This window comes from Schistocerca serialis, chromosome 9, assembly GCF_023864345.2.
Source record: "Schistocerca serialis cubense isolate TAMUIC-IGC-003099 chromosome 9, iqSchSeri2.2, whole genome shotgun sequence".
Lineage (NCBI taxonomy): Eukaryota > Metazoa > Arthropoda > Insecta > Orthoptera > Acrididae > Schistocerca > Schistocerca serialis.
The window spans coordinates 316667470-316683692 of NC_064646.1; the positions used below are offsets into that span (position 1 = coordinate 316667470).

Here is a 16223-nt window from a genome sequence, read left to right on the forward strand (position 1 = left end):
GCATGACAGGAATCTTCAGAATAACGATGAGGTGATTTTCGAGGTGGAAAGATTACTGAGTAGCCAAAATGAACAGATCTACGGCTAAGCTCTCTGCCAAGTCATCCATTTTTCAGAAAAAATTGTCCCATCGAGGGTTGGATATCTAGAGAAGTCTCGTGGTCACGTGTTTTGGGGTTATAATGACAACAACCAATGTGAGAAGAATGTGATAGAGCACTGAAAGACCTACGTCGAAACAAGGCGCCGGGAATAGAAGATATTCCTCCAGAAGTACTGACAGCCTTAGGGGAGACGGCCATGACGAAACTCTTCCATCTGGTGTGCAAGATTTATGAGAAGGGCGAGATACCCTGAGTCATGAAGAAGAAAATAACTGCAACACCAAAGAAACTAGTTACTGATAGGTGTGATAATCATCGAACTATTAGTTTGATAAGTCACAGTTGCAAAATACTAACACGAATTCCTTACAGAAGAGTGGGAAAATTGGTGGAAGTCCGCCTCGCAGAGCACGCGAGGCAATACTGAACCTACGACTTACCTTAGAAGATAGGTTAAGGAAAGGCAAATCTATGTTTATAGCATCTGGAATACTGTCTTTGAAATTCTGTAGGTAGAGTGAGTAAAACGCTGGGAGCGAAATGCTATTTACAACTTGTCCAGAAACCAAACGGCAGTTATAAAAGTCGAGGCAATGGAAGTAATGCGCTGGGCGAGAAGGGAGTGAGACAGGATTATAGCTTATCCCCGGTGTTATTCAATCTGTACATTAAGCAAACAGTAAAGGAAACCAAAGAAAAATTTGGGGTAGGTATTAAAGCTCAGGGAGAAAAAAATAAAAACCTTCAGGTTTTCCGATAGCATTGTAATTCTGTCAGAGACAGCAAAGGACATGGAAGAGTAGTTGACCGGAATAGACGATGACTTGAAAGGAGGATAAAGATGAACATCACGAAAACCAAAACAAGAATAATGGAATGTAGTTAAGTTAAATCAGGCCATGGAGAAGGAAACGAGACAATTAAGGTAGTAGATGAGTTTCGCTATTTGGCCAGCAAAATAACTGATGATGGCCGAAGTAGAGAGGATATATAAATATTGACTGACGATGACAAAAAAAGCGTTTCTGAAGAGGACTCATTTATTAACATCGAATGTAGACTTAAGCGCTAGAAACACTTTCCTGGAAATGTCTACCTGTTGTGTAGTCATATCTGAAAGTGAATCGTGGTTGAAGAACAGTTCAGACAAGAAGAGACCAGAAGCTTTTGAAGTGTACTGCTCCAGAAAACTGCTGAAGATTAGATGGGCTGGTCACGTAACCAATGAGGAAGTACTGAACACAACTGGGGAGACTAGAAATATGTGTCATAACTTGACTGAAAGAAGGGATCGGTGTATACGACACTTTCTGAGATATCAAGAGATTTTCAATGTAGTTCTGGAGGGAAATGAGTCTGTGTGGCCACGGGAGTAACAATCATAGGGAAGACCAAGAGACGAAAACAGTAAGCAGATTCAGGATATAAGTTGCAGCAGATATTCGGAGATGAAGAGGCTTGCAGAATAGCATAGAGACGTTGTTTCAAACCGATATTTCAGTGTCTGTATTATTGTGATGACGATGCACTGCGATGAAACACATCAGGTGAATTCGCAACTGCGAATAATAACTAACATCGGCTGTAGAATGGAATGACGACATTGAACATTTGTGCCGGACCAGGACTAGAACCCGGATTTCCCGATTTTGAGTCCCGGTCCTGCAGAAATTTTCAGTGTCTTCATTCCATTCTACAGCCGATGTCTGTCATTATTCGCAGTTGCGAATTCACCTGATGTATCGTTTCAAACCAGTCTTCAGACTGAAGAACAACACAACAACAACTACAATTTTGTGAAAACACTTCCTCAACATTAATTATTACAGATGAGGTAATTAATAACATAATAATATAGAAATTATTATTTGTAATCGACAAAAGGCTGCATAAAGCAAGTGGTTAGAAGTTACAGAAAAAGTGTACTAAGAGTGAACGGTATAAACGAATGCTGGTCTCTGGTTGACTGGTGTTTCTTACGAAATGCACAGCTAACAGAACAGCTTTCTTATCTCGTGCGGGAAGAACTGGACGGAATTACTTGAGCGGCAACAAGGAAAATATAGTAGTAGTATTAAATCTTTTTTCTAACGAAACTGATAAACATTCTTTCATTCTGGCGCAAGGTTATTTAACTTATTTGTGTAAGTTTCTTATAGTACAGAGCACGCTGTCTGAGATCCAGCCATTACAGGCTTCGATTCTTTTCAGCCAAAGCTCAGAGGGCGTAGAGTGGGTCAGAGCGATTCATATTTGAAAGAGTTCGAGAGGGGATAGCCAGTTACTGTGTTTGCCTCAAACCCAGTAAGATTTGTCGAAAACCTTGGCCTACACCGGGACATTTAATCTATTAGGTTGATGCATATGTTTGTAGATATTTATTTGTTTTTTTTTTTTTTTTAATGTTGCTCTTCTGGTTCCTGTGGGTTTATTTATCGATTGTCATTCTTTATTTGTAGTTCACTGTTGCTGTTTCAGTTTACATATTGTTATTTTGTCATTTGGAGATGGTGAATGGAGCTTTGGGCGCTAGAAATTGGAGTGCCAAGAAGAGAAATAGGGACATTTCGGACATTCTCTCCTGTCTGTGTTCATTAGAGGGGTGACAGGAGAAGAGGTGGAAAGAAACATTTGTGCCGTGTATGGGGATGGTGCCGTTGGACAGAGCACGGCAACTAATTGGTTTGCTAGTTTTAAGACGGATCGTTTTGACATTAATGACTCTACATGTTCAGGAAGACCTTCGCGGTTTGATAAAGGTCGTTTACGCGCATTAATCCTAAATAACCCACGTCATTGTACTCGAGATCTGGCTTATATAATTAACTGTGATCGTTCTACATAATGCGACATTTGACTACAGTAGGGAAGCTTCAAAAATCAGGTGTACGCATACGGAATGCTATAAGCCAAAATCACAACAATCAACGGGTGGTCTTGTTTGCATCTGTGTTTGTTTGCACGTGATAAATTGGCTCGTGAACAACACCGACAATTTCTATCCTGTATCGTTACTGGCAACTGTAAATGATGTCTTTATGCTAATATAAAGAAAAGAATGGTTGAGTACAAACAAAGCAGTAACTCCCCGTATAAAGGCCTGTGCGCATCCAGAAACGATAATGTTATATATCTAGTGTAACAACAACTGTGTGGAGTACTACGAATTACTTCCCCGACATTTTAATCAAGAACTGTGACGTCTTGCAGACGCAGTCCAAGGACAACGATCAGGAAGACTACGTAAAGTGATGCTACTCTTCGATAACGCTATGCGTGTGTGCGTTTGTGTGTACGCGCGCGCTCTCTCTCAAACGGACAGGCACAAAAAACACACCGGACAGGCACAAAACACACACACACACACACACACACACACATACACACACTATTTCTAGAATGTGTAACAACATATCTTACTGTAATGCATTGTGGACTGTGACAAACAATGGAAACTCCACGTAGGCATATCAACAATGTAGGAACATATAGAACTGGTACCTACCGTAAAGAATACACATTAACTTGCAGACAGGTACAATTAAAAAACATATACACAAAGCTTTCGACCACAGCCTCCGTCAGCAGAACAGAAACTGAGAAACACACCTCGATCAGCAAAATAAAAACACAGAAACACACACCATTTGTCACAAAAGCAAGCACACCTCACACACACATGACCACTAACTCGTTGGTTGGTCGTGTGCTTGCTTGTGTGTATGAATGGCGTGTGTTTCTTTGTTTCTCTTTTGCCGATGAAAGCTGTGGCCGAAAGCTATATATATTTGTCTTTCAGTTGTGCCTACCTGCAACTTAATGTGTCATTTGAACAGCTGTTCCTACAAAGTGAACTAATAGCGATTTAAAAATATTGTACAAGGTGGAGAAAAATTGTGCCACGAAATTTTAACTCTGGATACCTCATGATAGTAGGAATCAAAATTACTAATGTTGTGTAGATCGACAATGCACCATTTGTAAACTACGAAAACTTGGCGTCAAGCGCTCCGATTGGCCATGAGATTGTCCAGTTGCCGTTCGTCGTTTGACGGGCAGCGCTATGGTTGTCGGTTCACACATACAAACATCCCTCGTCCCGGCACTGCCCCAACGTGATACGCACACGTCTCGAATAGGTCTTACTGTCGGTCTCCATCTCATGTCATTCACACGTAAGCTTCGCTTCGGAATGCACACACGTCACCTGCAATTTCATCATACCTGCTTTAAGTAAAAGACTTTCTGCACGCAAACTAACAGCTGTTAACTGGTTTGATCCCAGTACGTCTTATCATGAAACTACAATGGATGTGTCAAGACCCCGACGGACTCGTTCCCTGGAAGGCTGGCGCGCTGCCACCGAACGTGCGGGGCGCCTGGGATACATCGCGATCTTCGGCAGGCAAAGCATTCGCGGTCATGCGTTTTCAAGAGCATCCGGTAGCAGGGCAATCCCGCGGCCAATCGTAGCACGTGGCGCCAAGTTTCCGAAGTTTAAAAATTGTACGTTGTCGACTACACAACATTAGTAATTTTGGTTCCTACTGGCATCATCTATCCAGGGTTAAAGTTTCGTAACACAATTTTTACCCATCCTGTATATTTCTAGCAGGAGGGTAACTTCTATTGTGTATGGTGAAGTAACGTGTTCTGGTCTGCTGTTCGTAGAAGTATCACAGTTGCCGCACTATTTTCTCTGCTTGAAAATCCCTTACAGAGCTCGCTAGCTGTGGTGTCTCATAATAAAATAGTATTTCCTGTTTCATACAAACTCTCTAACTGGGTCCCGTTTCAAGCTGATGTGAAATAAGGAAAGTTCTTTGGACAATATCATAATACTGGACCACCACAAAATAGTGTGCCGCTAACACGGTAGATTAATTTTTTTTACGATAATTAGAGAATGCGAATAAGTACAACGGGCAACGGCCTTGCCGCAGTGGATACACCAGTTCCCGTGAGATCACCGAAGTTAAGCGCTGTCGGGCGTGGTCAGCACTTGGATGGGTGATCATCCAGGCCGCCATGCGCTGTTGCCATTTTTCGGGGTGCACTCAGCCTCGTGATGCCAATTGAGGAGCTTCTCCACCGAGCAGTAGCAGCTTCGGTCAAGAATACCATCATAACGACTGGGAGAGCGGTGTGCTGACCTCACGCCCCTCCAATCCGTATCCTCCACTGAGGATGACACGGCGGTCGGATGGTCCCGGTAGGCCACTCGTGGCCTGAAGACGGAGTGCTTTTTGAATAAGTACAACACTGCCGTGTCTTCTATTACTGGGTTCTCTGTTCTCGCAGGTACTTAGTTCAAAGCACACAGTAGATAGACGCCACAACGTATTTGGTAATCAGTTATACTTGAGCAGGAAAGACCGTGAGTGTTGCTAAAATCAAAGGTTTGGCTACGTACCACATAAGCAGAGGCATGTTTAGCCGTTACCCTCTCAATTAACTTATTGACGAGTATTTTCATACAAATACGTGATTCCAATCATCACCGTGCCTCCTGTTACTTGTCGTATTATTCTTTCATGAATAACATGTGTGACTTCCATAATTTTTGAAGTATATACAAATCTCGTCGCACTTCGCCCCGAAACAGTACAAGAAGACAATCATAAAGTTAGAACGTCTGAATACTTTCATCAAAAGAAAACGCTTATGAAATTCAGTCTATAACTAAGTTGCTTGTTCTAGTGCCTACAGAAGAGTAAAATATAATAATAATATTTACGCAAAATTAACTTCTGCTCCATCTGATATTACGTCGTGTTCGCTTGTAAAAATAACACTGTTTTATAACCTCAGTTAGCAACGCCCAAAGCAGACGTAAATGGAGTGTGCTGGCAAAAAATTCAAGTGTTGTTCGCGGAAGCACATTCATTAACTAAACAAATACAGTTAATTTAAATGTGTTGACTCAGCTGCCACAGCAATGTTAGTTGTTCCACGTTTCCTTAATTATACAATGTTTACAGACATACGCCCATACTCCATAATGTGTGCCGCCCTCTGCAGGTATCCACAGTCCGACTTTGACGGTTCATAATAACGTGAAATACCTTCCTCAAACGAAAACAAGCGAAGTGGCAAATTTGTTATTGTTTAGTTAATACACGTAACTGTATTTTCGACCGAAATACGTGGTCGCAGTGAACAGCTGAAGCACAGAAATGAACTATGGTACCTTCTAGGTATTTAGATTTATTTTCGACGTTAGCCGCCTTCACACCAACGTACTAAGCGAGTAGTGGCTGATATTTGGTTTTTGGGCGTAGGGCCTTCAAGCACTCCGTCTTCAGGCCACGAGTGGCCTACCGGGACCATCCGACCGCCGAGTCATCCTCCGAGGAGGATGCGGATAGGAGGGGCGTGGGATTAGCACACCGCTCTCCCAGTCGTTATGATGGTATTCTTGACCGAAGCCGCTACTATTCGGTCGAGTAGCTCCTCAACTGGCATCACGAGGCTGAGTGCACCCCGAAAAATGGCAACAGCGCATGGCGGCTGGATGGTCATCCATCCAAGTGCCGGCCACGCCTAACAGCGCTTAACATCGATGATCTCACGGGAACCGGTGTATCCACTGCAGCAAGGCCGTTGCCTGCGTAGGGCCTTGGTCTAAAGTATAATTGTCTGCTTGTCATTTGGTCTTCTCACGCTGAAACGTCATCAGCGGCTTTAACGACTCAGAAAGGAGTTACAGAATCGAACAAATTCAGCAAGCAGATGTAAGCAATTCTGCAAATACCGGCCGTGAAAACCTACATTCTGTACTTACTACAATTTCAGTTTTAAGGATAAAAACAACAAAGTCGAAGATGTTGACAGATGCCATCGTGATACTCAACCTCCGTAAACGTTCCAGTGTAACCACGAGCCAGTAGAAAGTGGTGTAGATGACGCATAGAATAACTGGCCACGCTGTCCCACTGCCGCTGCAGAAGTTAAGTTAACCCTTCCCTGGATTACCTCAATAAATTGACGCGGATGATTTCCTATGACCCGTTTCTCGTAGATCTATCCTTGACACACTCAAGTAATGTAGTTCTTTTGGGACAATAGAATCGCTTGAAGATGCAAGCAAGTGACCTTTTTGGCTATAATCTGAGCATGAGGGTACATCATCTATTTGAAATAAATCTCGATTTGCGATTACAGTGCGTATATTAACGAGCACCTTGAAACAGTTTACAATTAAAAAGTTACTAAGAATTGTGAGCATGGTTAAGATGTCTAGTAAGAGAAGAGACTCGTATTACAACCCGTTTTCAATTGACTAGATTGGAGTTCACCAGAAATTTTTGCACACTTCGTACAACTCCGTATCTATTCGTATGTGGTCTAATGACTTTCATAGTTGTATGTATTATTAAAATTTTAACGAGAGTTAGTCTTCCACCAGCATTTTCAGGCAAAATGTAGACACTAATACCTAATATTTAGTAAACAAAAGTTATAGACATCATGCTTGAGTATTGATGGGTCCTCGACGTAAAGATCGCCGGGGAAGATACTCACGTTAGCCTACATTTCCTCACTCCACTTACTCACTATCGTGCCATATGGTACATCTGCTGCCAACGCCTGCATCGGAAATGGCTTACCATTCGGTGGTGTTCTGTTCTGCAGTGTTGCTTAAGGGACTGAATTGCCTCTGCTGTCCGTAGCCTCCCAAGGAAATGTAAAACTTGGAAAACAAAATTCTGCTCATACTAAGAGAATCCCTACAAAATGTAGCAGATGGGAACAACACAGTAATGCAAAAGTGAAAAAATCCTCATATCTGTAAAACAAGATTGCACAGTATGGGATAAGCAAGGAAGTTATCTTAAGTAGATTAACGCAGACGAATACAGCTTGAATGTTGCAAGTCACGGTTGACAGTTTTCTCAGGTCAAGCTTATATGTCACCATGATAGAAGGGCGGACTACCCTACAAGGGTAAGGGCTTGGGGTACAAAAGAATATGCAAATACATTGTAGAGGATGTTCGGTGTAACAATTAGGCAGAGATGAAGCAATTCTCAGAAGGTGGGAAATATGTAGCATACAACCTGTCACAATAATGGTGACTTAAAAAAGGAAAATTGGGAGGAAGCATAAGAAAGAGGAAGGAGGGAGAGAGTTATAAATTCCATCTCTGACTGTGTGACTGTGGATGGTCTGTAAAATACATCTGCCATAACATATCATAGGTTTAAAAAAAAGTTCCAGCCACAGGTTTCGCTAGAAATATAATATGTGTAAGGGCGAGATTGTCAATTCTGATGAATATGGTGGATGTTTGAACAATTCGTCCCTGGAGTCGTTCACTTCTTAAGATCCCAAAACACCTGTTCAGGGAGGTGTTTGCCCTGCTAATTTTTCTCAATTACACTACAGGGTCTTTCTTTTGTATTCCTTCACGCAGTTATTGACAATCATGGAGTGGTTTTCGCCGGTTATCATTTTACCCTTATCAATATGGAAATCCCATTCCGCAATTCAGAAAAAACATCAATAACCTTTCCGACATGCTAAATGGATTCATCGGCTTCAGATATTTCGCTTCCGTCATAATGTGAAGGACCACGACTCATCCAAATCAGAAAATAGACGCTCAGAATTAAATGGATTCTCTTTAAAACAATCCAAACATCGTTGAAACATACGGTTTTGTATTAGATTTCGCTCAGCATTCAACAAATCTGACTCCAATCTTGTATAAAGTTTTCTCTCAGTTAATTGCTCATATAGAATGTTTAATTGTCAGTCGTCTAATAACACCCTCTAGATTTCGCATGCGGCCAGGAAGTGCTAATGCAGCAATAGAGCGACACTCCGGGAGGTAGTGTCGATAGGGTTGCCTGTTCTACTGGCATGTAGTCATGGGTGAATGCGTGTCTCTTTACAGGTACATTTTAAAGGGTTCGACAAAGGTGCGGGCGTGGCACAGAGGGTGCTGCCGGGCTGGAGGATCTTAGAGGAACCCTTTCTGTTTTATTCAAGCTCTTATCAATGCCGTGAGATCATGTCACAGGAGGACTAAAAAGCATAAATACCTTTTGCTGCTTCGGATTGCGTTCAGACTTCTTTGAGTGATTTTGAACGGTCCCTAGTGTCTCCACTCCGTATACAAGAACAGAAATCACCATCGAAATACACACCCAAGGCGCCCGATCACATTTAATTAGGATCCAGCTCCACTATGGCGATACAGATGGCTTGAATCATCCGGGAGGTGTCAGCGGTGTCCAGGGTTTGCCAATAACATGATTATGGTGCACATCACACGCAAACTGGCGTTTACGACGACAAAGAAATGTGTATAAATGGGCGCCACAAGGGAAGCGGTGGTTTCGCTGATGTCGCTTATGCCACTTTCCGAGGCTGAGAGGCAGCACGTCTGTTTTCTTCGGCCACTCACAAGAGAAATGCGTGATTTCAATGCTGGTCGTCGCGGTTCTGACCTCCTTACCAAAAGTGTCAAGAGGGGTGGGTGCGATAAGAGGGAGTGTGACAATCTACCCATCGTGCCAATGTTCACGATGGCGTTTGGCAGAATTGTGGTGAAATATGGTGGCGATGTGACATCATTAACCCGCCTTACACCTCGCTTCTGATTTCTGGCCTCTTTTCCGCTTGTGTTGACAGGTTTCCGTTTGAAACGTCGCTGAGCCACAAGAAGACGTCACAGGGCGCCACGCTTTTGTACCATTATAGATGAAGTTGTAGGCACCTCTGAGCCAAATTTCAAACTTTTGCGGCACTATGGGAGACAGTTACGGCGTTTCAAAAAAGTGACCCCTTCATTGTGTTTCGCAGCGTAGTGTTGCACTTATTCAGTGTTTCTATCTGAGGGGACAATCTTCATGTGAATCACCTCCAGGAGAAGTGTTTCACTCGCCATCAATATAAATACTGAATTTAAAGAGCTCACTGATGAATGTAAGATAATGATAAACAGAAAAAAAATTGTTTTCATAGACTTGCTTCCACAGCTGCGACAAATTGTTTAAATGACTTCATTCCATCTGAAACTCTGAATTTTACTTTACCTGTTGTACTACTGTACTATTTAGGCTTTGGCTACTTTCAAGTATTTGGACAACTGCAGGCAACACAAGTTTGAAAGCTCAACGATGGAAGATTATACCATACTAATCGCTTGGACATGACGTATCTGGTAACTGTCCACACCCATTGTACTAGTGAGTGCAAATGTCATATATACAGGAAAAACCGGTAACATTAGAACCATTAATGTCATAAATAGAAAAAAATGGTTCAACTGGCTCTGAGCACTATAGGACTTAACTGCTGTGGTCATCAGTCTCCTAGAACTTAGAACTACTTAACTAAGCTAAGGACATCACACACATCCATGCCCGAGGCAGGATTCGAGCCGTAGCGGTCGTGCGGTTCCAGACTGTACCGCCTAGAACCGCTCGGCCACACTGGCCGACCCATAAATAGAAAATTATGTATATTACCAAAAAGCTCTGCAGGCTGCTTGTACGTTATGATGGAACAGAATGATTTATACCAAAATTCTGATTGGTGTGATGAGTCGTCTCTAGTTCTAAATATCTGGGCGAAACGTTGCAAAGCGATACGAAACACAATGAGCACTTGAGGACTGTGGTAAGGAAGGGGGATGGTTGACTTCGTTTTATTGGGAGAATATGGAATGTGTGCTTCATCTGTAAAGGAGATCGTATATAGGACATTGTGCGACCTGTTTCTGAGTACTCCTCGAGTGTTTGGGATCCGTAAGAGGTCAAGTTAAAGAAATATTTCGAAGCATTTCAAAGGTGGGTTGCTAGATTTGTTATCGGTAGGTTTGAACAACACGCAAGTATTACGTAGATGCTTCGAGAACGGAAATGGGAATTGCTACAGGGAAGGCAACGTTCTCTTCGAGGAACGCTATTGAAAAAAACTAGAGGACCGGTATGTGAAGTTGACTGGAGAACGATTCTACTGCCACCAACATACCTTTCGCGCGCTTAAGGATCACGAAGATAAGATAATAGAGAGTAGGGTACATGTGGTGGCATACAGACAGTCGTTTCCCTCTCATTCTGTTTGCGAGTGACACATGGAAACAAATGACTAGCAGTTGTACAGCGTACGCTCCGCCACGCATCGTACGGTGGCTTGTGGATTACACATGTAGATATAGAAGTAGAACATTTGTTAGTGCATACGTAAGTCGAGTGTGGAATAAATGACAATAAATGTAATTTTAATGACTTGCACCTTTACTGTAGATACCCGGCTCAGATTTGAAATTTTGTTACCAAACATCACCCACTCGGCGTGCACGCTATGGGTGGACGTTGGTTATGAGAATTAAGTGAAAGCAAGGACATCGGGCGCATTTAGGTTCCGAAATAAATCCCAAGACGACAGGTGAAAACTTGTGTCGGACTGGAACTCGATTCAAGAATTTCCGCTGAATGCGAGCGGTCGCCTTCGCCGCCTCAACTACCTTGGGACACTTCCCATTTGACCCAAATCCCCAATCTGCCCTACGTAAGTAGCGTCCGTATCCATTCTCCTCCTGCCTGGCTGTCAACCAGACGATTTCCCTGTTTGCATCTCATTCGTCTCTGCTACGCCGCCACGCCATCAGTGGGCAATCAGTCGAGCGGTGGGCAGTGGTAGCGATGTTTCGATCAGTCACTCGATATCAGCTGTGTACACATTATGTGACAAACGCTGAAACGACGACTACCTGTGTCGGCACAGTATCTTATTGTAAAAGAAAGGCGGATAACATTGTAGCTTGCAGTTCCTTGTGATTACTGTGGGCTCACAGTGTTTCAGGGATTCTGTAAGCCCCACAAGATTTTAATCGTTATTTTCCCGAAGGAAGTGGGAGTGCTGAAATCTTGGGTATTCAAAGAAATGAAGTTTTCATGCCAAGGTTGGTCCTTTGGTTGGTGAAGAAAGCGGTTATGTATTACGCATCACTGTTGCTGTAAACCTCAACAAATCATCTTGAGTCTCGTAAAGTTTCAACAGATTTGTACATATATCGCTAAAGGGTCAGGGGTCATTCGTACTCGTATTGGAGCAGTGGGACCTGTGGAAGTAGTAGAACGCAGCATGTAAGCTCTGAACTACGTTAACATTGTAGCGGAAGCCTTGCATCCCTTGGTTCAAATGGTTCAAATGGCTCTGAGCACTATGGGACTTAACATCTGAGGTTATCAGTCCCCTAGAAGTTAGCACTACTTAAACCTAACTAACCTAATGACATCACACACATCCATGCCCGAGGCAGGATTCGAACATGCGACCGAAGCGGCCGCGCGGTTCCAGACTCTAGCACCTAGAACCGCTCGGCCACTCCGGCCGGCCCTGCATCCCTTGCTTACACTCTTCCCCGAAAGCGATGACGACCTTTCGAAGAATAACAGCCAGTGTCACATGTCCAGAACCGTGCTACAGTGGCGTAAAGGTTATCGTATTGAACTCATGTTGATGTTCATTTTCTACAGGTCATGCAGCGTTGTTTAAGTTAGCTAGTGAGCAAGAGTGCGTTATTAATTTAGTTTCTTTCCTTTGGCAACTGTATTTTAACTGCAGTTTTCTATTTGCTAAATTAATTAATTTGTTATGACAGTAATTGCACATTTATGTAGCTATGATGTCATATTACTGTCACAACAAATTAATCACGACGTTAATCCAGCAAATATAGTACGACAGATAAATTACAGTTCCCAACGATGTTACATGTATGTCAGACCATCTAGACAATATATGCGTCACTCGGTAACGACAGTTTAGCCGAAACAGATACGCAGTGTAAGGGAACAAATAAAAATTAATATCACACAGCAGCGAGTCCTTACAAATACGCCATCATGTTACTGTCTTTGCCATCAAGTACGACTAATATAAACCCGATAGAACACATCTGGAACGCTATTGGCCTACAGCTCTAAGCCTACAAAACACTTGCCCATTTCTTATGACAATTACTTTATCTGTGCTGGCACGTCTGGTGTCATTTTTATTTTATTTTACTTACACGTCTAGTTCCGTAGGACCAAATTGAGTAGCAAATCTCCAGAGGTCATGGAACGTATCAGTACTTGAAATTACATATAACAGTAATAACAGATAAAAAAATGTTTATGAGCACAAAAAAAGTCAAACCATAAGTTTTTGTAAACGCACTCAACAATGTAGCATAAGAATCAGCTTAATGTTTCAAGGAACTCCACAAGAGAATAGAAGGAGTAACACATGAGGAAACTCTTCAGTTTCGATTTGAAAGCGCGTGGATTACTGCTAAGATTTTTCAATTCTTGTGGTAGCTTATGTGATCAAGATGCAGAATGGATTTCTGCTAATTCTTGGTAATAGGCTGATTTTGTTAACAAGAAACGATATGAAGAATATGTATATTGAGAGGCCAATGCAAGACACCCAGACTAGTAGTGAACAGGGTAGGCAAGAGGTTCGTGAACTTACACCACTTACTGCCCGAACTGCCCGTTTATGAGACAAAAATATCCTTTTAGAATTGGAAGAATTACCCCAAAATATAATACCATATGACATAAGCGAATGAAAATAAGCAAAGTAGACTAATTTTCTTGTAGAACGATCACTTACTTCAGATGCCGTTTATTTTCTACAAGCCATGAACTTATGTGATGAACTTCACTATTTCAAACAGAGAAAATGTTGCTCACAACATCCTTTACTACCAAGCTAGTGTCACCAGCAAACAGTTGCCCTAATACTAGAGGGAATATCACGACTTTTGATTATTCTTGTTAAAGTAAGAGGTGAACCAGTTGTAAGCTACTCCCCGTACTCAGTAAAAGTCCAACTTCTGGAGCAATATTTTGTGATCAACGCAATCAAACGCGTTAGTTAAATCGAAAAATATGCCTAGCGTCGAAACCTTTGTTTCATCTATTCAGCACCTCACAGAGGAATGAGAATATAGCATTTTCAGTTGTTAAACGACTTCTGAAGCCGAACTGTGCATTTGATTGCAAATTATGTGATATAAAATGATCAGTTATCCTTACATACACAGCCCTTTGAATAACTTTATCAAACACTGATGACATAGCAATAGGTCTAAATTTGTCTACTTTATCCCTTTCTCCCTTTTTGTAAAGCCGCTTTACTGCTGAGTACTTTAATCGTGCAGGAAACTTACTAATCTTAAAGAAAAAATTATAAATATGGTTAAGTATAGGGCTAACATGTTCAGTATAATACTTTAATATTCTGCTAGGCACTCCATCATATCCATGAGAGTCCTTAGTGTTCACTCATTTAATTATTGACTCAAGTGTCACAGAGGAGTATTACAGGCGTCAGTCTCGGAAAGGTATTTTCCAGCAGAGTTACATGGTTCCCAGTAGAAACTAAGTTTTTATTTAATTCACCAACAATGCTCAGAAAATGATTGTTAAATTTTTTTTTTTTTTTTGGTCATCAGTCTACTGACTGGTTTGATGCGGCCCGCCACGAATTCCTTTCCTGTGCTAACCTCTCCATCTCAGAGTAGCACTTGCAACCTACGTCCTCAATTATTTGCTTCACGTATTCCAATCTCTGTCTTCCTCTACAGTTTTTGCCCTCTACAGCTCCCTCTAGTACCATGGAAGTCATTCCCTCATGTCTTAGCAGATGTCCTATCATCCTGTCCCTTCTCCTTATCAGTATTTTCCACATATTCCTTTCCTCTCCGATTCTGCGTAGAACCTCCTCATTCCTTATCTTATCAGTCCACCTAATTTTCAACATTCGTCTATAGCACCACATCTCAAATGCTTCGATTCTCTTCTGTTCCGGTTTTCCCACAGTCCATGTTTCACTACCATACAATGCTGTACTCCAGACGTATATCCTCAGAAATTTCTTCCTCAAATTAAGGCCGGTATTTGATATTAGTAGACTTCTCTTGGCCAGAAATGCCTTTTTTGCCATAGCGAGTCTGCTTTTGATGTCGTCCTTGCTCCGTCCGTCATCGGTTATTTTACTGCCTAGGTAGCAGAATTCCTTAACTTCATTGACTTCGTGACCATCAATCCTGATGTTAAGTTTCTCGCTGTTCTCATTTCTACTACTTCTCATTACCTTCGTCTTTCTCCGATTTACTCTCAAACCATACTGTGTACTCATTAGACTGTTCATTCCATTCAGCAGATCATTTAATTCTTCTTTACTTTCACTCAGGATAGCAATGTCATCAGCGAATCGTATCATTGATATCCTTTCACCTTGTATTTTTATTCCATTCCTGAACCTTTCTTTTATTTCCATCGTTGCTTCCTCGATGTACAGATTGAAGAGTAGGTGCGAAAGGCTACAGCCTTGTCTTACACCCTTCTTAATACGAGCACTTCGTTCGTGATCGTCCACTCTTATTATTCCCTCTTGGTTGTTGTACATATTGTATATGACCCGTCTCTCCCTATAGCTTACCCCTACTTTTTTCAGAATCTCGAACAGCTTGCAGCATTTTATATTGTCGAACGCTTTTTCAAGGTCGACAAATCCTATGAAAGTGTCCTGATTTTTCTTTAGCCTTGCTTCCATTATTAGCCGTAACGTCAGAATTGCCTCTTCTTCCCTTTACCTTCCCTAAAGCCAAACTGATCGTCGCCTAGCGCATTCTCAATTTTCTTTTCCATTTTTCTGTATATTATTCTTGTAAGCAGCTTCGATGCATGAGCTGTTAAGCTGATTGTGCGATAATTCTCGCACTAGTCAGCTCTTGCCGTCTTCGGAATTGTGTGGATGATGCTGTTCCGAAAGTCAGATGGTATATCACCAGACTCATACATTCTACACACCAACATGAATAGTCGTTTTGTTGCCACTTCCCCCAATGATTTTAGAAATTCTGATGGAATGTTATCTATCCCTTCTGCCTTATTTGACCGTAAGTCCTCCAAAGCTCTTTTAAATTCCGATTCTAATACTGGATCCCCTATCTCTTCTAAATCGACTCCTGTTTCTTCTTCTATCACATCAGACACATCCTCCCCCTCATAGAGGCTTTCAATGTATTCTTTCCACCTATCTGCTCTCTCCTCTGCATTTAACAGTGGAATTCCCGTTGCACTCTTAATGTTACCACCGTTGCTT

General features: G+C 42.0%; 1 protein-coding gene and 1 pseudogene across 1 annotated transcript in view; both read left to right on the forward strand.

Moving 5' to 3' along the window:
- The window catches only part of LOC126419587 (uncharacterized), a 190022-nt gene that overhangs the window by 26699 nt on the left and 147100 nt on the right, over nucleotides 1-16223 (forward strand). The window lies entirely within an intron of this gene.
- On the forward strand, nucleotides 5029-5146 carry LOC126420053 (5S ribosomal RNA; annotated as a pseudogene).